Source organism: Haliaeetus leucocephalus, unplaced genomic scaffold, assembly GCF_000737465.1.
Source record: "Haliaeetus leucocephalus isolate CR32 unplaced genomic scaffold, Haliaeetus_leucocephalus-4.0 Scaffold773, whole genome shotgun sequence".
Taxonomy (NCBI): Eukaryota; Metazoa; Chordata; class Aves; order Accipitriformes; family Accipitridae; genus Haliaeetus; species Haliaeetus leucocephalus.
The window spans coordinates 3,361,802-3,382,298 of NW_010973209.1; positions in this window are offsets into that span (position 1 = coordinate 3,361,802).

Sequence of the window (20,497 nt, forward strand, 5' to 3'; positions counted from 1 at the left end):
CTGCAGAAACTAGTTCTTGGGATGATGCTTATGAGGGATCCCTTTTTTATAGTTAAATGTGGAAAAATTCTTGGGAGAATTTGTCCTTCCCCCATTGCTCCCCCCCCCGCCCCCTGCTTACATCCTTACATGGTCTATAAAAAAAAATTAAAATTGAAAGAGTGGTTCCCTGAAAGCAGTAACTTCTGCACTTCTCAACAAGGACTCATAGTGAGGTTTTCCTGTTTTAAATGCAGGAAATATGTGGCATTTTTTCCCTCAGGCATTTGGGTATGGAGCTAGTTGTCAGTGTGCCACTGTAATTTCCAATACCATGTTTAAGCCTGGCCTAAGTACCAACTGATTTAGCTTCCCTTCCCTGCCCCCCCCCTACAATTCCTTCTGTTAAAAGCAGCTGTTATTCCTTCATTTAAGATAGAGAATTAAGGCAGAGAAAAATGAAATGACTTGCCTGAGGTCACTAGCAGAACTAGGAACAGAATGGAGGTCTTGCAAGTCTGAGCTCTGTGCTTTAACTGCTAGCTCAGATCTAAAGGTTAACATTTGCATGTGATTTTTTTTTTGGGGGGTGGTGGGGGGAATGTAGTAACTGAGGTTCTTGAGGGAGCATTCCAGGTGGTGGATTGTGCGCTAGTTTGCATCTGGTCATGTTCTGATACCTGGGTTTTTCATTATAGCAGTTTCTAGAGTGGTTTGGAAACATGATTCTCTTAGGAAGTTACAAATGAGTGTAAGAATAACCAGAAGGCCCCAGTGAAATCATAAGTATAGCTGGGGAGTAAAAATAAATAAGTACACTTTAGCATAATTTTTGAACTTGTGTTCTCCCTTGTAACCCTGTCAGTGCATGAATGTGTGCCTGGGGCTGGCTAGCTGCAGACAACAAGGAAGAAGGTTTAATAGCTCGGCTGTAAATGTGAGAGCATCTTGTCACTGGATTTCCACAGATTGGTTTGGATGACTGTAAATGTCTGAATTCTAATATGTGCTCAATGGGAGGTGTTCAGCAATCGGTATCCCCAGTGCTGTAAGCCCAGCTGGGAAGATAGACCTGTACAGGAGCTAATGCTACAGAAAAAAGATCTCTATTTCAAGAACCATAACAGCAAATTTGATTTCCACCAGCCTAGTGTTTATAGACTGGTATTCTCTCCTCTACAGGAAGCCAATCTAAGCTTTCACAGGGCTCCTGCTGGAAGAAATCAAATAGCAAATTCATGCAAGGTTTGCAGTAGCAAAAGGGCAGGTAAGGACGTAACTGGTTGTGCTGGTGGGAGGTGAGAGAAATAAGAGGTATGGGAGAATGGCTCAGCAGGGGAGGAGGAAAAAGTTGCTGCACTTTTAAGAACTCATGGAAAATGCTGTGGTCTGCTCTGAGTCACCTTACCTAAACCAGGTGGTTTTTGTTTGATGGAGAACGGGCTTTTCGTCCACTGCCTAGGGAAGATAAGGGCAAGACAACACTAGAGTGCTTGAAGAGATTACATTTGTGAAACCATTGTTTCAGCATTCCCCAGTAGAGAGATAAGCTAATCCTACCCAAAGTGAAAGTTTTTACCAAAATAGGTTCATGCATACATTTATTTTTATTGACTTGAGAATTGGGAAGAGTTGACGTTAAGTGAAAAATCTGTAGGCCTCGTTTTCCGGTAGGTGAGGCTGGCAGTGTGCCCTAAAGCCCTCGTGCCCATGGGTGCTCTCTGGCCACGCTTGGACTGCAGAACTGGTGTTCTCTGCAGCATGCCTAGTATTCCTTTTCTCCCTGCTCATTCATTGGACTTAGCTGCCAAAGGAAACCAGGATGTGCAGAAGGATGATAGGCAGCCAAGTCTTATCACAGCAATGGCAGCCAGGTTGCTTTTGGAGTGTGTTCTGAAAAAGCAGGACATAGGTCCATTCCCCCTGCTGTGGACAAAGCAAATATTCCCACCCCTGTCTAGATTCGCAGTAAGGCAAGCCATTGTTATCAAGAAGAAAATTGTTTGATGCCCTTTAAGAGATACAGGGACTTTTCTTATAACAGGACCTGAACGTGGCCAGAGGCGTGTATTCAGTTATGAATCTTTTTGCAAATGCTGCAAGCTGATTTTTTGAGTACTACTTAAATGGAAGTTTTCAAACCAAACCTGAGGGAAGCATACTTATTGCAAGATATTTGGTACTTTAGACTAAGACTCTTTCTTTTTACCGAAGATTAATTTTTCAGGGGGGAGATGCCCACTGGCCCAACACAATAATTACATATTTCCTCCAAATCCTCCTGTATAAAAGGAAGGGAAAAATAGGTATGTTGTACCAGGAAAAAGATGCATGCTTATAGCAGGTGAGAGTTGTACTTTACAGAAAATGGCCCTTTGACAGTATATCTTTGTGAAAATGAAGGCTTTTACTGCAAATCTTTGTGCTTTTTGTTCTGAAATTGCGACCTTGAAAAATTTAATCAAAACCTGCTTATTGGGTAAAAGGCATTCAGTGAAGGAAGAAAAGAAAAAAAAAGAAAGAAAAATAAATCAAGGAAAAAATTAAGTACCTTAGTGCTAGAGGAGGGCAGAAGGGTGAATGGATTGCTGTTCCTGTAGGAGTTACTGAATAAGTAAATCATTAGGAGTACTAAGACAGTTTCCTCAGAACTACCATGGCCTTTACTAGTGTATCTCGGTCCTGTTGCTGTTACTGATACCAGCGGGAGCAGTTTGGCTTGGTGCAAAGCTATTTGCCTACAGGGTGACTAAGCACTAGGCATTTTCACTCTGCTCTTAATGAATAGACATGCATTTATACTTTCATGTGTATTGTTAACACTAGTATTATATATATAATAGTTCTTAGTAACTGATGTGTTGTAACAAACGCTATACAGAAAGTGTAGCAGATGTGGGACAGGCCCAGGAAAATTAAACACAGTGCCTCTTTTTATACTGTTACTTGAAAAATCCAACATTTTTGCCATCTGTCCTGAGACCGGGGCAGATGCTTAACTACAAGACCACATTCTTTATGTAGTCTTATATTAATACTCTGTGTTATTGTTGCATTATTCATCTTATTTCTTTGGTGAGCTGTAAATTACACTGGCCACCTTCCCTCCTCTCAGAGACTGGTGTTCCCTGTTTTCTATTGTATTAATCTTATTGCTGTGAAAAGCAGCACCCTCAGCTGGCAGTTGTGGAACTGAAAGCTGAGAAGAAACCTCATGGTATTCTGGGTATTCCAATGATATTCATCTTGCAAATGCTCAAAAATTTAAACAGAATTCTTTGGCCAGTTAATGTAGTGTTGCTACTCTTTTAGCTAGTTTGAAAGCTGCTGAGGTGACTCAGCAGAGCAAAAGAGTGGCTTTCAGCAAGGTCTTCTCTGGAAGGAGTAATGAGCAAATAAGATTTAGGAATAAGCTGTTATGAGACATTGAATCTTTTTCCTAATTGCTTCCTCCATCTGCAGAAAAAAAGAGCTAACAAGGAACTTCCAAAATTGGTATTAGTGCTACTCTTAGGTTTTCTGGAGGTCAAGGTTGACTCCTCCAGGGCATTCTCTCTCCCCTTTTATAAGCAGTCACTGTTCTACAAACTGTCACAAGTCTGGATGGTAAGTAAAGTTGATATAAGACATGAAACATTTGGCTCTTAATTCATGTAATGTTCTGAAGTACCCCGTGGACCTTTGCACTGGATGGGGAAGGAATTTCAGGTTGCTAAAGGGGATTTGTTCTTGTGTAGCCTGTAATAAAACAACAGCCTCACTTCTGATTATTGAGATTCTGTTTGGCAAGAGTGAGTATATTTATACAAAAGGTGCCATCAAGACATTGTTACCATTCGAAATCAATACAGTTTGGGGCTTGTTTTTCAGTAATAATAAAAAAAGAATAATTACATGGACCTTTATTTAAAAAAAACAAAACAAAACAAAAAAAACTTCCATTACAAAAGCTAAATGAGATAAATAACCCCTGACAGAGCAAGAAGGCGATCTCACTAAATTGAATCCAGTCAATTTTAACATTCGCAGCGCTAGAGGCAATTTTAGACAGAGTGTAAACGTAATGGAAAAAACATATTCCTGAAGCTGACTTACAGAACTCTGTATATTGGGCCTTTAATGATGATAAATCAATGATCTAGAAAATAAAATCCCTTTCCTATTAACCAGATGGGCACACAAATTCTTCTCAGACTTTGAGACGTAAGCACCCAAAATTTTCAATTAGCATTTCACATCCCACTACCTTATAATTATGAGTAATTAAATTGGAACATAGTGCAGACACACATATATAAACTGTCTTTCTCTTGCTTTCTCTCTGTATAAAATAATGTCTGTCTGCTGATTGATACAATTCTTTAACTCAGTTGAGAGATTCTCTGCTAACATCATAAGAGATGCACTGAAGCAGAACTCTGAAATTGAATTACAACCTTTGTATTAAGTCAAAGAGCAAGGTTGTGATTATGAGGTCCTGCCTCTGCTATTTCTTCCCTCTGAGCTCAGCTTTCCTAGGCTTTTATTGTGCCCTGAGGAGGCTTCTTACCTCCAGGACTGTTGGGTGCAAGTGTCCTGTTAGCTGCCTGGCATGCTCTGCCTTTGCCTCTGTGGTCGCAGATGATAACTTCTGAATGGCTGTGCCCAAACCAGAGCAGAAAAGGGGGCAAGGAAGACTTGGGGGAGCTTGGGTTGAGTGGAAATTCTCCTGAGTGACTTCACTGCTATAGCATTGAATGAGTTTATAGTAGTCCAAACTTCATGCCAGCTCTGGAAAAAATAGCTTCCATCTAGTTGTGTACTGGTAGGCTGGGTACAGGGTAATGGCTGAGAGATGGCAGTAGGATCCTGGTCTTGCTTTAGAAGAATCAGATAGTACTTCAGCATCTCGGAAAAACAAGTGGCAACTGAGGAGCTTAATACTGTGTAGCTAGGTTTGTCCACTGGCCTGTTAGGAGAGTTAGTAGATTTAAATATTTTTTGTCTTTTAAAGATACTAAAACTTTTGAGACATGTAAATTTAAAAAATGCCAGCGTTTTCCAAAGTTGTAAATGCTGGGTGTACTACATACATGTAATCTGACAGTTGCAAAGAAGGAGTCTCCTGGTATCTGGAATGGAAAACAATATTGTAATTTCTGTTAGTCAATGTAATACATTTGAACTTGGTCAAATTTGTGTAGATTCACAGATTTCAGAGGTGTCACCCCAGCTGCACCACTTCAAGGATTTTGTGATGCTGAAGTAAAAGACGTAAGTCAATTTCTGTGCAAACAGGAGGGTTTTGCAAGTTGCATTTGTTTTACATGGGATCTCATGATAGCTTACCTAAGGTGCAGTGGTTATTCCCTGTGTGTTTCACTACTGCTGTGCTTAATGCAGTGGGCAAGATATTTGCTTGTGGAAAATGTTTATTCTAGGCAATCTGCGTGCCCAGAATCAGACAACAGAGAACATGCAAAGGAGGCACAGCTTCAGAAATTGTGGTTCCAGTGAGCTGGAGGTCTGGGTTTAAACCTTAAGGAGAAAATAGCAGGGGAAATGGAAACTTGAGATGATTGAAACATGTCAAAATTCTCTGGAAATAAGAGGGACAACACCGTCTTACAGACATTCCTCTCTTTTCAGCTTTGTAGTACATTTAAGCTTCCAAATGTTGGACAATGTGAATGATTAAAGTAGAGTATAATGTCACATTCTACAGTAGTGACTGTCATAACTTAACAGTTTCCTATGTGTAATGACAGTGGAATTACATTCCAGTTTTGTTTTCAAATATGTAAATAATGCTTATCCTTAGAAGGTTAACTTCATGACAACATAAGAGCCTTGGATATTATTCTTAATGAAGTGCTATTAAACTTTAGATATTTAACTACATCATATTTATGTTGTAATTATTCCTACTTGCTTGGTGCATTTCCAGTTACATAAATTAGTGGCAATTTCAAAAAGGCTCAAACAAATGCATTGTGTACTGTAATTGTTGGGTAATTACAGTGTAATTATATGGTTATGAAATATAGTGCAGTATAACTTTCCTCTTGTTTTGGTGCCTTTTTTTTTTTTACTGTCTACGAGGTTCCTGAATAGACTCCATGACTGTGCCTTACACCTTTAAGGCAGAGGGCCTTTGAATACCCAAAGTGTTGAATCATGGCTTCCTATGGATTAATCATCATGGTTAATTGGCTTCAGCACCCAAGAGATCATAGGTCTGATGAAAGATTTTCTGGGCTGGGGGCTTTGGTGGCTTTTGCTTTCTAGTGAAATGCTGTCATCTTCCTTCTGTCAGGACACTTGCTTCATGTCTTCCCTCATGTTTACCTGTTTACAAGAATTTTATGGGGATTTTGTTATCTGTGTCTCCCGCCCCTCTGTCACGTTTGACCAAGTTGTCTCAAATTTATTTGGAGACTCAAAGATGGCAGATTACGACATAAAACAACAGTAAAAGCTTAAGCGTTGTTCATGGGAAACAAGGCTAAAAAAAATCTGTGTATTTTCAATAAAGCCGCAGGCAGAAGAATCCATTTATACTGATTTTTATTACTTGTTCTAAAACTTTATTTTAATGCAACTTTGGGAAAAAAATGTTCTTGTCTGACTCTGTGCCAGTTAGGGTAATGGAATTACTAATGAAGTCGAAGTATTTGCTCTAGTCCATGTGCTCAGAGGCATGGTCACAGGTATATGCTTGTTCCCTTTCTTAAAACTGGGATCTGTAGCTGCTTGACAGAATTCCAGTATGAAATACTTCATCTCCCCCAGTTATTTTTTAACATAAAACGATGTCCTCTGAAACCTTCACAATGCCTCTTTAAACAGCCCTTCTCTTTCTTCTGTTCATCGTTGGACAGAATGTTCCCTTCTGAGTGTCCTGCAGTGTTCAGAATCTGTTGGAAAACTATTTCTGTGCATCTTGCAGACTGTAACTGCTGTGAATGTGGAAGGAACTCCTTGCATGCCTCCCAGATGTCTTAACTAAATGGACAGGTCTCCTTTTATTCTGATAGTCTGCCCTTGGTAGTCACGGGGGTGATGTTTGTTCTCATGTTTAAGTCCAGAAGATCAGGTAGGGCACACACAGCCCTGGAAGGACGAAGGCTCTAAGATGGTCCAATAAACGTTACTGTGGCTGTAACCATGAAGATAAGCCTGCAGCATCTTTGTGGTCTAATTGATGCATTATTTGGTTAATCCTGAGAACTTGCTAGTGGAATTAGTTTTTTTCCAAATCTAGCCAGGAATAGCCATAGTCACATTTTCAGAGGGCTGTCAGTCCAAGCTTTTCTGCACATACAGAATCCTGGGAAAAAAACCCCAAAACACCAAACCAACTATTTTAGAAGCAGTCAGGCATGAAAAGCAAAAGGTTATTGTATCTGAGCTAATAGAAGAGACCTAACAGAAAGCTGATAGTTCAGGGTGTTAACTTCTGATACTGTACACAGAAACACATCCTGAATTTCTGTTCTCCAATATGTTTTCACATATGGTTGTAATTTACATGACATTTTTGAATACGCTTTCTACACTCCTTCTTCAGGTTTCTTCAAATACTTCTTTTACTATCCTCTGACAGGCAAGCATTGAGACATTTCTTCTGTTCACCAAGCTGTCTCTCACACAAGGGAGCAGGAAACTTGACTCTCCGGTCACGGGAGCTCTGGCTGCTGTATTGCAGTAGAAGAGCCTGTGGGCTTGTCCTGGTTTCAGCTGGGATGTAGTTAGCTGAAATGTAGTCTTCCTAGTGGCTGGTACAGTGCTATGTTTTGAGTTCAGTATGTGAAGAATGTTGATAACACTGATGTTTTCAGTTGTTGCTCAGTAGTGTTTAGACTACAGTCAAGGATTTTTCAGCTTCTCATGCCCAGCCAGGGCACCTGACCCAAACTGGCCAACAGTGTATTCCATACCATGTGATGTCCCATCTAGTTTAGGAACTGGGAAGTGGGGGGGCAGGGATTTTTGCTGCTTGGGGACTGGCTGGGTGTCGGTCGGCGGGTGGTGAGCAATTGCCCTGCGCATCATTTGTACATTTCAATCCTTTTATTACTACTGTTGTCATTTTATTAGTGTTATCATTATCATTATTAGTCTCTTCTTTTCTGTTCTATTAAATCGTTCTTATCTCAACCCAGGAGTTTTACTTCTTTTCCTGATTTTCTCCCCCATCCCACTGGATGGGGGGGGAGTGAGTGAGCGGCTGCGTGGTGCTTAGTTGCTGGCTGGGGTTAAACCACGACAGGGCTTCTCTAGGTTACAAACTTCTTCCCTTCCTACAGCTGTAAAGCTCTCAAGCAGGAGCCTTCTGGTTTTAAGAGCTGAAAATTTTCTTATGCCAACTTCTGTACATTTTGGGTTGTTTTTTAAACTGTTTGAACAACGTAAAATGCTTGACTGCTGGGAAACACTTCTTCCAGAAATCTCAGCTTTCCTAGATCTGAACAGGGGTGTTAGAGTCCTATTTATCTTTTTTTTTTCCTTTCTTTTTTTTTTTTTCCATTTCCCTCATACATTTTCTATGGATAAGATTGTCTGCGTCCTTATTCTCTTGGTTTCTAAACATTGGGTGCACTTGGGAATGGGCAGCATAATAAAATAATCCTGTTCTGTATTGATTGAGTCATAGTTCCTTTATCCCTGTCTCTGACTGGAGTGAATCCAGCAGAAACATTTCCCTCAAGGCTTTATTAATTACTTATCCTCCCTATGTTAGCAGACACAAATAAATTAATAAATCACATTGTTCTGATGACCAGCTGACTGTAACTTTTCAGCGATGATAACATGGAGGTGTACTTGATTTCCAGGTCTCCACACCCATAGTGTCATCATGGTTACCATATCAGTCAGGTAGTTATTTCTCAGAACCGTTGACCCTTGCATCTTGGCTTTGATGCTGTCTGATCTGGCTTTTGGAGAACTAGGCTGACTTCAGAGAGATTGTTTTGATTGAGCGATGACTTGAGCAACAAGGGCGTCACACTATAGTGACTCACTTCCACTGATGCTTCACCTGGTCTGTACTGAGGATTGAATTGGGCTCAGTAAAGGCTTTTCCCAATACATACTGGCAGGACAACAGTGGGTCAGTGGGGAAGGGTGTAGGCTTCCTAAAAAGCACTGGCAAGGGACTATTTATTAGATCAGTATGTTGACTGATTGCCTGTGTGTGTGCCATAGCGTGATGCATCTTCATGCTGCTTTATTTGGACAAGTGGGTAGAGCAATATAAAGCATACTTGTACTTTAATCTAGAAATCAAGGAAAATAGTGAGAGGCATTTGAGCACACAAGATATTGGGGGCACAGCTAGGAAACAAGCCCAAGTATGCTGAATTCTCAAGCTACAGCATTGCCATTAGACAACTACCCCCTTCCTAGTTTTATGTACAAGCTGCATGCCCAGCCAGCTGATTTCTTTAACAAAAAAACCAACACCCAAACCACAATGCAGTGTAGATTCCTATTCACATTAGGAGCTTTTTGTGTATTAAGAAAGAAAAAGTCTGTAGTCAGTGCAATACAAAGGATTAGCAGTGCTTTAGTCCTGTACAATCTCTAGGCAGCTGTGAATGATGAAATACAAAATGAAAAGCACAAGTACCTTCCCAGATCAGTTCCTGCAGCAATGAGGTGGCCTCTTCCAGTGAACAGCTAAAGCATCTGTGGTGCAAGTGACAAAAATCTTTCTACTGACACGATTTGATGCTGAATTTCCGATCCTGCAACTTTTACGAAATAAGAGAAAAGCAGAAGCTTTGAAGCTAATTTCAGCAAAGGCAAGAAGGTATCTACTCTATCTTTCTACTCCGTCTATTGTGGCATACCACTTGGCTGCCTTTGACTCTAGTTTGTATTGAAGTTCTAGCATATCTGGAACGGCAGCACTCAGCGGTGGTGTAACTTCATTCAGGCTGCGATAGTCAACTGTTAGTCTCCACTCCCCATTAGACTTTCGCACTGGCCATATGGGACTATTAAAGGGTGAGCGAGTTTTGCTCGCTATCTGTAATTCCAAACCTGCCTGCTGAAACAGCAATTAGAGATACTTTTACAATAAAATTTCCCCATCATGTGGATGTCCAGATGGGCAGGCTTTTTCTCCTCATGCTTAATGTAAATTAGAGTAAGGAACGGGTAGGCAAGGCTCCTGAGTTCCATTTCCAACTTCACCACTTATTCCCTGTGTGACCTATGAGTAACACAGTTATTTGAGCTTATACTTTGTTTGTAAAATTGTGATAATTATATTTTTCCTCAGGGGGAGGGGGGAGCGGGGAGTTGTCCTGAGGAATAGATCAGACAGTTGAAAACAGGGTAGGAGAAACTTCCTAAAATTCTGAATGCTACCCTGGTTCCCCCAGCCATTTCTAATGCTGTTACGTGATGAACATGTGTTGCACAAAACCAATAACCCATACAAGCTTATAATCTAAAGGTTTAATAATGCAAAGTAGGCATTTAATGGGAAAACACATAGTTAATGTTAAGCTTGTTCCTAAGCCTTTGCAGGGCGGAGTGCAAAAAGACACACAGGGTAAGAATGGTTTGTAAAACAATTAAGTGGTTGATTAGGGTAATAATGGGCTTGTGTCTGGCTAGTTTCACTTGCTGTGGTAGGTTGACCCTGGCTGGATGCCGGGTGCCCACCAAAGCTGTTCTATCACTCCCTCCACCCCCCCCAGCAGGACAGGGGAGAGAAAATATAACAAAGGGGAAGGTTTGACCACACTTTGTTGTTTGTTTCTATTTGCAATACGGTTTGAGAAGATACAACCAAAAATGCTACTGTCTAAATTTATCCCACATTGTAATAAACTGGGGCATGTAGAGTAGGAATCTGGTGCCTTGAGCTTTCTCTGAACTTAGTGGAAAGAGAGATTTGCAGAGCGCAACTCATCCCATCTGAAGTCTCTACTTTGGTTATGGAAGGAGCCTGGAGTAATTAAGATGCTAATGTGGTCACCTCAGGGAACTGCTGAAACCAAGGAGTGATAAATGCAAGGCAATATCTATAAAATACCAGACTTTTTTTTTTTTTTTTTTTTACATCACTTTGGTAAAGGCAAGTGACTTGTTAGAAGCCAGTGCAAAATGCCTAGGAAGAAAGTATGTGCATGAGGTAGGAAGCAGGCACACGCTATTAATGGAGGGGTCATATCATATTCAGAGGCATAGGCTGCCATTCCCCTACTTGTCACAAGGAGAAAATACTGGAGGAAGATCTTCAATGGCACAAGGGCAATTACACACAATTTGTATTGCAAGCCTGAGAGCTGAGTGGTAGCTAGCCTATCCTTGGGTTTTTGAAAGCCCCCTTTAGTCCTTGAGTTAGAAACAACAAAAAAAACCCTTACAGGTGTGCGCACGTGAGTACACACACAAACTCCTTTCACCAGCATTGAAGGGAATCTTTTATGTCTTTTAATGAGTCTTTTAAAATGTGCCTGTGCTTCTTGATTTCCTTGGCCTCATAAGGGTAGAAGCCAAGAGAGAGATGTCATCATTCACTTGCCATGAATGAAACAGCTGTGGAAGTGGAATTCTTTTTCCAAAAAGGCATTTGTTTAATAGTATTCTGCATATAAACTAAGCTGGACAAACTGTGTAAAACTGGGAAGTTATGAGTATAGCAGTAGCACAGGATGCTGCAAAGGTGTGTGATACAGTCCCCAGCTGCTCTTCACCCCTATGTGGCAGATTTTCTCTTCAAAGAAAGTAAAGCTTTGAAAATCCCTTCCTACAAAACTCCCCTGCTGTGCTCTAGCTTTGTATGAGCTGCATGACAGATCAGAGGGAGGTCCCTCATGAGCCTTTTCCCACTGCTCTCTTGCTCACAGTGGGTTGGATTCTGCCTCCTAAGGCAACAGATATTTTCATATAGGTTATAGCAGGGCTGCCTTCCCTGAACCTCCCTCTGTGTCTCATGTTTTAAGTTTGATAAATTCAGCCAGTGTATAAATATACGTTGGCTTCCATACAAACTCCTTATCTCCAGAGGTCTAGGCCCCTTAAAGAAAATTTATTCTTTGCCAAGAGCATATAAGCATCAATTTACAAAATTTTTCGTAAATAGAGCCTTCCCAAGGGCTGCATTATTGATTTACTTTTGACCTAGCACAGCACTAGCGTCATGATCACAAAAGGCTACTCTCAAATTGGGAAGTTCTGGTTTTCCTTTAACTTCATTATCAAAACATTCACTCTTTCCAAAGTCTGTAATAAAGCAGCCTACCTCTGCCAGAGATAAATTTTGTTTATGATCTGAGTTGTGTCTCTGATAATTGAGACCTGAATGCCAGAAAGTCATAAAAAGTTCCTTGTGGTCATGAAGTTCCTTCTAGTTTGCTTTTCTTGCACTAATAATCTTCTCTTTCCCACATTTTTCTTCCTGTTAACCACAGCACATTGAATTATCCAGTCCCTGCAAGAAGCTCTAACAGTCCTGTCTTATGAGTTGTTAGGACTGCATTTCATTAACCGTAATAAACCAACATGCAGTGTTTACTGGAATAACAACGCATTGTACAGGTGGAGATAAGCGCCTGTCAGGAAGTGTCTATGAAGCACAAGCAATTCCAGTGCTTGTTCTTTATGTTCCTGACATTGTTGGTGGAATTTCAATTTTGTATCCTGCAAATGCAAACAGTGCTTGTGATAGTTATGTGCTACTGAGATAGCACCCGGGGGCTTCCAAGTAGAGAAGCATCCTTCTTTGTATTTCCTTGTCTGTAATAGCAGCAGTCAGGGAGAACGGCCCTGCTGTGCAAGGTGCTGTACGAAATACACCAATGCCATGCAGAAGTTGGAATTTAAAAAAAGCTACAGCAAGGTGTGAGAGTAGAATAACAAAAAAATGGGAATAACTCAAGAGAAGGGGCTGTAAGAGCTAAACTGATACCAGTGAATGGTGAAGAAATCATACTCTGTCTCTGTAGTGAGAGTAATTAATCTTTTTTACTAGAGATTCATCCCTCAATGAGCACAAAATTGCTTTTGAGATTTGGAAATAGGCAAAACGTTCAGCAGCACCTAAATTCAGTTTGCAACATTCTCAGTACATGAGTACTGAAAGTTAAGTTATTCGAACTGAACAGAGATTTGCACAAGTTACAGTGTGTTTCCTTTTCAGTTCATGTTGGGTGAAGAGGAGTGTAATCCTGCTAGATTATGGTCTGGAATAAGTTTCCCTTCAACTGAAGATTCTCTTTACTTTTGCTGTTGTTTTTATTACTTGTTATGGTAGTATATAAAGAAGTTTTAGCACTGAGGAAAGACTTCCTGTGCCAGTGGCTGGGCAAAAAGAGAACAAGAACACAGTTGTTGCCTCAAAGTGTTTTTATGTCAGTTCCTGTAGTCCTCTCTCAAGCCATAAATATTTAAATCAAGTCATGGCACCATTTTATCCCTTAACACAACTTCTTCAAATTTCAGAAATACCTGCTTTCAGATTTACGTATTGCTGCTGCTTCTGTCACTCAGAATATGTTAGTCTCTTATCTTTGAGATTGGCGTATATTGGGCAGGAAGGATATTAATTCATTCCTTTATTTGCCACAGAAACAATGAAGCGAGTCTTCTATTTTCCTCAGAGCCTGGAAGATTTTACGAGGTTTAAGGGTTCTTCAGCAGATGATAGAGACAGATTATGCTATTTCATCTACTGTTGTGGAACTGAAGTTTTCTAGGTGCTTGTCCTTTCCTACTGGTCTATCTCAAATGTCATATGAATCATTGGAGTACTGGAGAATTACTGGTGGAAAGCACATGTCAGATCATGACTAGCTGATGCTTTGTGTACTCTTTGTTGACTCTTCTATCAAGGGGGTGAAAATGTAAAATTTCTCTGAGATTTGCTGTTACCCTCTTCTGACTCACTAGGCCTTCTGCCTTTCCCTGTGCAGCGATGATTGTTCTCAGTATTAATGGTATGTTGAGGACAAAACTCATACCATCCTTTTTTTTTTCATATTCCAACCATGTAATCAGCTGGAGTTCTGCTTCACAGGAGAAAACCGCAGAAGTATCAGCTGGTTTCTTTGCTGTCAGCTCCTCTCTATCAGGATCTTTTATGCTGTTTGTCAGCATGGTTTCTAAACACCTGTGGCCTTAGGCTTTGAAGGAGTCTAGCCTCTCCTAAAATTGCTCGTGCTTCTAGTATAGTTTGCATAATTTACGCAGTGGGCTTTTCCTTAAGACTGAGGGTCATAGGTGATTCAAATGTAAGGGGACTTCCAGTTTTAATCTCCTCTCCATCAGCATGCCGTTTATAGAGGCAAAACATATCACTATCAATCTTCCTTAAAACTCCCCTTTGCTTTGCTCTTTGGACCATACCCTAGGGCATAAAATAGTGTGGAGCATTACATATTTTGTGTGCTAATAAGCAAAAGAAAACCAGAAAAAAGCAGAAACAACCTGTGCAATAATTTGTTCCAGCATGTGCTGTAACATTATTAGCTGATTCCTTTGGAAAATTACCACCAGTACAGCTTTGCTGACTTGCACATGTATAATGTATAAATGGAGCCATCAAAGTTTAATGCACCCTTAGCAATGTACTTCCTTACACTGCCTGTGACATGAGTTTCATTTTTTTGTCTCAACAGTTTATCACACTCTGTGTGACACCAGTGCAATATAATGAAGTGCAACTCAGCTATGCCATCCACTGAGGTAATTTTTTTTCCTCTTGTTCACTTTTCCACCATGACATGCAATACTCATTGATGGGTTTTTTTACAGCCTTATGTAGTCAGGCGGCCTGTCTGGATTTATCCTTAGTACTATAGTAGTGCCCACAGGTCCCATCCAAGGTCCAAGTTTTTTCTCTCCTAAGCCTTCATAATTACATGCACACACGCAGTGTAGTCTTTGCCCTAAGGAGGTTGTGATTTAAACAGACTGAACTAAGGAAGGCAGAGATGAAGTTGTTATACACAACAACAATAGATGAACAAAACCAAGCCTGGATATTTTATTACCAGGGCCTTCTGTGACCACTAGATCATACTTTGTCCAAATCTTTCTTAGTATAAAAATAAGAGAGAATGAATCTGAATTGTTGATATGTGGAGAGAAGGAAGAGATTAACAGCAGAATAGAAAGTCATGTAGGTGAGAGAAATACAAGGCTGGACTATATAAAAAAAATGCTGTTGCTTCTGATTTAGATTTCTGACAGAGGCATTTGCAGAAATCTGAATACCATGGTTTAGTGACATGTTTGCCTTATGATTAGAAGCCAGTGTGGCAGATTAATTCTCAAAGCCACAGTCTTCACATTTCAGGAATACATCCATCCACTCTGCAGAGTGCACGGATGCTTCTGTACATGTAGCGAGGACATGCAGAGAACAAGGAAGAGATGCAGAAGGTTCAGTTTTGAGAGTCCACAGCTGGAGAGTGGAAAATTATGATAGCATTTAGGCACAGCCTTAGGAAAACCTGTGTTTGCAGCATAACTATGAGAAATCTGTGGGTTTGCGCACCTTTTAGCCTAGAATTCAGTAGTTCCATGGTTTTACCTATGAACTGAAACTCTAGGAGAATGAAATCTAAGGAGGAGAAAAAATTAAGTGGGTATGTGAAAAGACATGCCTCAGCTTTGTAGCATCCAGAAGGCTGGACTGCTGAACTATGTTGAATAACCAGGCTCTTTCCAGAGGGAGATCATCATTATCTGTGGGCTCTGTTGGTTTCAGAATTATCACTTTTGGCATAAACATCAGGGATCACCAACAGATGACTGCATAAGTTTAGATGTTTATCCTGTTAAATTACATGCATTGCATTTAACATCTTCCTGAAACGTGATGTATGTGTTAACTTATACTGCTAGGTCAATATTTTCTTCTTTTTAGGCTAACATATCCAACAGGAACTCCAGGCACCGTGATAATTATATTGAGATTTCGAGCCGTGTATTTTTGGACTAAACTAGTCATTGACTTCATAGATTTCCTTGCTTTCTTCCCTCTTGCAAAGAATTATGTTCTGCTGCAGCTCAAGAGCTCTTTCCATAACGTCAAGCTCCCTTACATTTTCAACCCCTGGGAGAGTTCACAGCACTACTAATTTTTTCTACAAGCTAGCAGGTTTTGATTTAATAAGGAGTAATAGTGTTTTCCAATGTGGATTTATTCCAGGATAATCCAATGTCTTTTCAAAATGGAACCGCACTATTTCCGTAGGGCTCAGCTACAGCGTGGCTTCCTGCCTTTCATTGCTGCCCTCCTGTTGGCTGGAATCCTGCTGCTTTGTGCCGCAGACCTCGTATCGTTTGCCAGCTCAGAGTCAGATTTTGGAAGCAAGAAGAACTGAGTTCTCTTCCTGCTGCTGTTGTGAAGTTACAAGCACAAGCAGTAGGTAACCTTCATTGCTGATGGGTACATTTCATGCTGCTCTTCTTAAATTTGTGAGAACTGTTACATTTTCAGTGGCTCTTTTAGCTTACTCTAATTCCGTTTACTTCATTCCATTAAGCCCGCTGGTAAAGTGGTAATAAGAGGAGTCTTTGCACAGATTACTCAGTGGTGAAACTGCTGTGGATTCACAAGTGCTAGTTTGTACAGGGGACCTGATAACTAACCTGCTGGCAGGAAATAGCAAGCCTTGGAGGCAGCAGCAGCAAAACACTTGATCAAGAGGAGTTAAGAGAGGAAAAGAGGAGGACAAAATGATTCCCTTTGTAAGCAGATCCATCAGTAGGCCTGAATCTGGTTTGTAGGCCACCAGCTATGGGCAAACAGCTCTGTAGGCTGCAAAACTGCTAGTGGTGCAAGGAAACAGCCATACCTCCATGCTGTGTGAGCTGAGAGAAAGGGAAGCAGGAAAAACCTTTCATTCTCCTCTTCCCCACTACCCATTATTCATTTCAAACATTAACCTTTTAGGGAAGTAGAAAACAATCACATATACTGGAAAGAAAAATGGGTTTGGTCTTTTCTGTAATGGCTTTCTCGGCTCCAAGAAAACATGAAAGTTAATTTTTAAAACAAAGCCAGAACAAAGAAAGGCTGGGAGTAAGAGGAGCGCGAGATGGGTTTTCTTCTTTCCTTCACCACTTACTGGGCTACAGAAGGATCAGAAAGATCAGCTCAAACTCAGAAGCATAAAGCACTTGATTAACGTGAGGGGAAGAGTAAACTTCTTCTTGTGGGGAGAAGAGTAAACTAAACCAATAAGGTGACAGAAAACAGTTATTTCATTTTCAGGTTCCTTTTTATTGAGGTAAGTAATGGATATACTCTTTTCTCTTAGTGTTGTCAGAGCACCTCTCCAGTCATCTCTTGTGTATTTAGTAGCAGTAAAGAGAAGGAGAAAGGGGTGAAATTTATAGAACATGCCATTAATTACTGCTTACCCTTCTGTTTTGATGCCAGCCAGTGATGTATTTGTGATAGGTGTGCACCACAGGCATGGTAAACAGGCAACAAGCCTGAAACAGTCTCAGTGCTGGAACAAAAATTGTCAGCTAAAAAAAACCTCAACAAACCTGTCAGAAGAAGTTTTATCAGAAGTAAAATAAATTCAGTTTATGACCTTTGTTTATGTCTTTGTTCACTTCCACTGATACGGTCACAGATTTTAGTTTAGTCAGGGGAAGCAGTGGTGTTCAGGTCTTGGAAGATGCACAGCACAAGCTGTAGCTGAGTAATGCATGGAAACGTTAAGTGTCATTAGAGAAGTGATCACAGAGGGAAAGAAAAATAGAGGCAGTAGAAATCTGGGCCATGTGTCTTTCAAGAGATAGAAGCTTAAATTTAAAATGGGTTTGAAAAACAGTTTGAAAATAAATGCCAAGTGCCTAACAATGCTCCTTGAGGTTGTGGAGGAGAAATTGTGACACTTATTTAGAATTTAACTGTGGTGATTCGGGCTTGGTTTTGAAAGTCTTGGCTTTGAGGTGTTACCAGGTACAGGGGGGAGAGGTTCACATCCTGTCAGAGGAGAGCCAGTGGGAGGGGACATGAGCCAGGTCAGTGCAAAAAAACCATAGAATACGTGCATTTTTCTCAAAAAGCTCTTAAATTACTCAGGTACCTAACACTACCTTTTTGAAGCGATTTAAGCACTTGAAAGATAGTCATATGTTTTTGGAATATTATTTGAGTGACTTACACAGCAAACCAGTAAACCTAAAAGAAGTTCCGTACTTACATTTTGTGTTTTACTTATCTACTCTGTTTCCTCTGTCACAAATTTGGGCTGACAACATCCAGGTGCTCCTGCAGAGAAAAGCAGGCCAGTTGCTTCAAGGATTTTCTCTCCTGGAAATCCGTGAAGGGCTATCCTACTGTAATACAGTCAAGCCTTTGGAAGGCTAATAAATTGAATGGGTGGGTATGGGAGGTGAGCTCCGCTTCACTCATCAAAACTTATTTATTTATAGTGTTGTCTCTGAGAAGTACCTCCATTCCATCATGGATCTTCTTGCTATGAGTCTCTCTACAGTGTAAGTATTAGTATTTTGTTATCTTGGGAGTCAGATACAGGAGATCAGGGCACCTAGATTTCTATCTTTGTTTTGCTGTCAGGGTATCGTGCTTTGCCTAAGCATTTGTTCTGTACCTTTGAAAGCAATGCATTTTCCCTTCCTGGAGGAAACTAAGGTTTAAGTAATTGGGCTTGCACTTAAAGCAAGGTTTGTGGTTTATGGTTGGACTTGATCTTAAGGGTCTTTTCCAAGCTAAATGATTCTTTGATCAGACTGGATTCAGAAAGCTTGGGACCACAGACCTGCTCTTTGGTAGACTCTGTGTGAGCAGCTCATGCAGAATACCTCTCAATCAGAAGCAGCTTTAGGTTCCTAAATAGGAGACAGGACTGAACCGTCTTAGCGCATGTGGCCCTCAGTCATGTCTCCATTCCCTCATCAGCAGCTCCCTGTGCAGTTCATTCAGAAATTTTTCAAAAGCGAGCATCTGTCTTAGAAACTTGGCACATCTGACTCCCTCTGAGGATTTCTCAAGCTTCTCCTCACCTTTCCCTGAAGGACACGGCCTAAGTATCCTTATACAACACACTCTGGCCCTTATCTCAGCTGGGGCTGGTATGTTTTGCTCAAGCACTTAAAGATCCGTAAGGAGGACAGCATGCCAAGTCAAAAAAAAAATTGTTAAATTGTACATAATAGGTGACCGTTGGACTGCCTTAATCTGACTAAAGGACTGTGCAGTACAAAAAGGAACTTCAGGCCCTGCTGGTTTATTCTCAGATTATAGAAGCTCACCAACATGCTGTTTGGAGTCTGTGCTGGCTTGCTTTCTTTCATTGAGCCCGCTGCAAAATGGAGGTCCTTAACCCTACCCAGGGGAAAAGAAACACCACTGCACCCCAGTTTGCATGTATGTTAATGACAGGCCTCCTTTTCTCACACATCTCCTTGATGAAACGCATAGGCCAGTAGGATAAGGAGTAGGCTGCAGACTGAAGTATGTATGCTATTGTTTCCATTCCCCTACAAAGGGATGCTTATTCTGGGCAGAGATATCCCATCTTCTGTTTCATACATAGCCAGAGGTTCCCCTGGCACTCTTGACATCTCATGGCATGTTTCACAGGTGCTTAGATTTCAGAGAGTGGGTAGGAACATTCTTCTACCAGGAAAGCTGAAAGAGTGCAGAAAGAAAGTCAAGATTTGTACCTTTTCATTTTTTAAACTTTTCACCAGACATTTTCTGTTCCAACAAGATAAGTAGAGAGCGCCTTCCATTTAGAGTGATGAGCAGCTTTTTTCCTTTTGAAGCTAGCTCAGATTCCAGAATTAGTCTTTGGGAAGGGAAGAAAGGAGTTATAAGTCACACGTTCAGCCAACAGTATAATTAAGCCAGGAAGACTGAAATGAATAGCTAAATTGATGGGTATGAGTAAGTGTCAAAAGATTTTTTGTATCTAGGTGCTAGACATTATTTGTCTCAGCTTTTCAATGTCCTATCCACTGTAAAAGGTATAACTGATAATTCTCTGTCTTTACTTGGAAACTCCAGATACACAGGAGGCTGCTTCATCATCTTCTTTTGAAGAAGCAATCCTGATTCGTTGTCCTTGCAAGCCAGGGAGGATTGTATGAACTAGAGTTGCTTATACCAAAAGAGATGACAGCAGCAGTGGCTTGATAGCCTGTGTAACACTAAATACACACAAGAGAGAGGGGTAGTTGGCTAAGGCTTGGCAGCAGGATCTGGGTTAAACTACAGGTATTACTGCCACAGCAGCAGGTACTCGGCAGGCCAGCTCCCCACAGATTCAGTAAGTGCTGGAGATAAATACCTTCTTTGCCAAGTGTAACTGACTTAAGATCATCCTAGCTATTGTGACAACACTGTTGGTGCCACTTCTCCAAAGCAGCTTACAGCTATTACAAGCAAAAAATACCAATGCATCTCCTTTGCAGAGCCTGGTTTCGCTGGGATCTTTGGCAGAAGATGATAAGCCTGTTGGTGCGTTACTGTTCTGTTAACTGTGTGCAACTTGTAATTGACAACTCCCTCATTGTCTAGATGAGC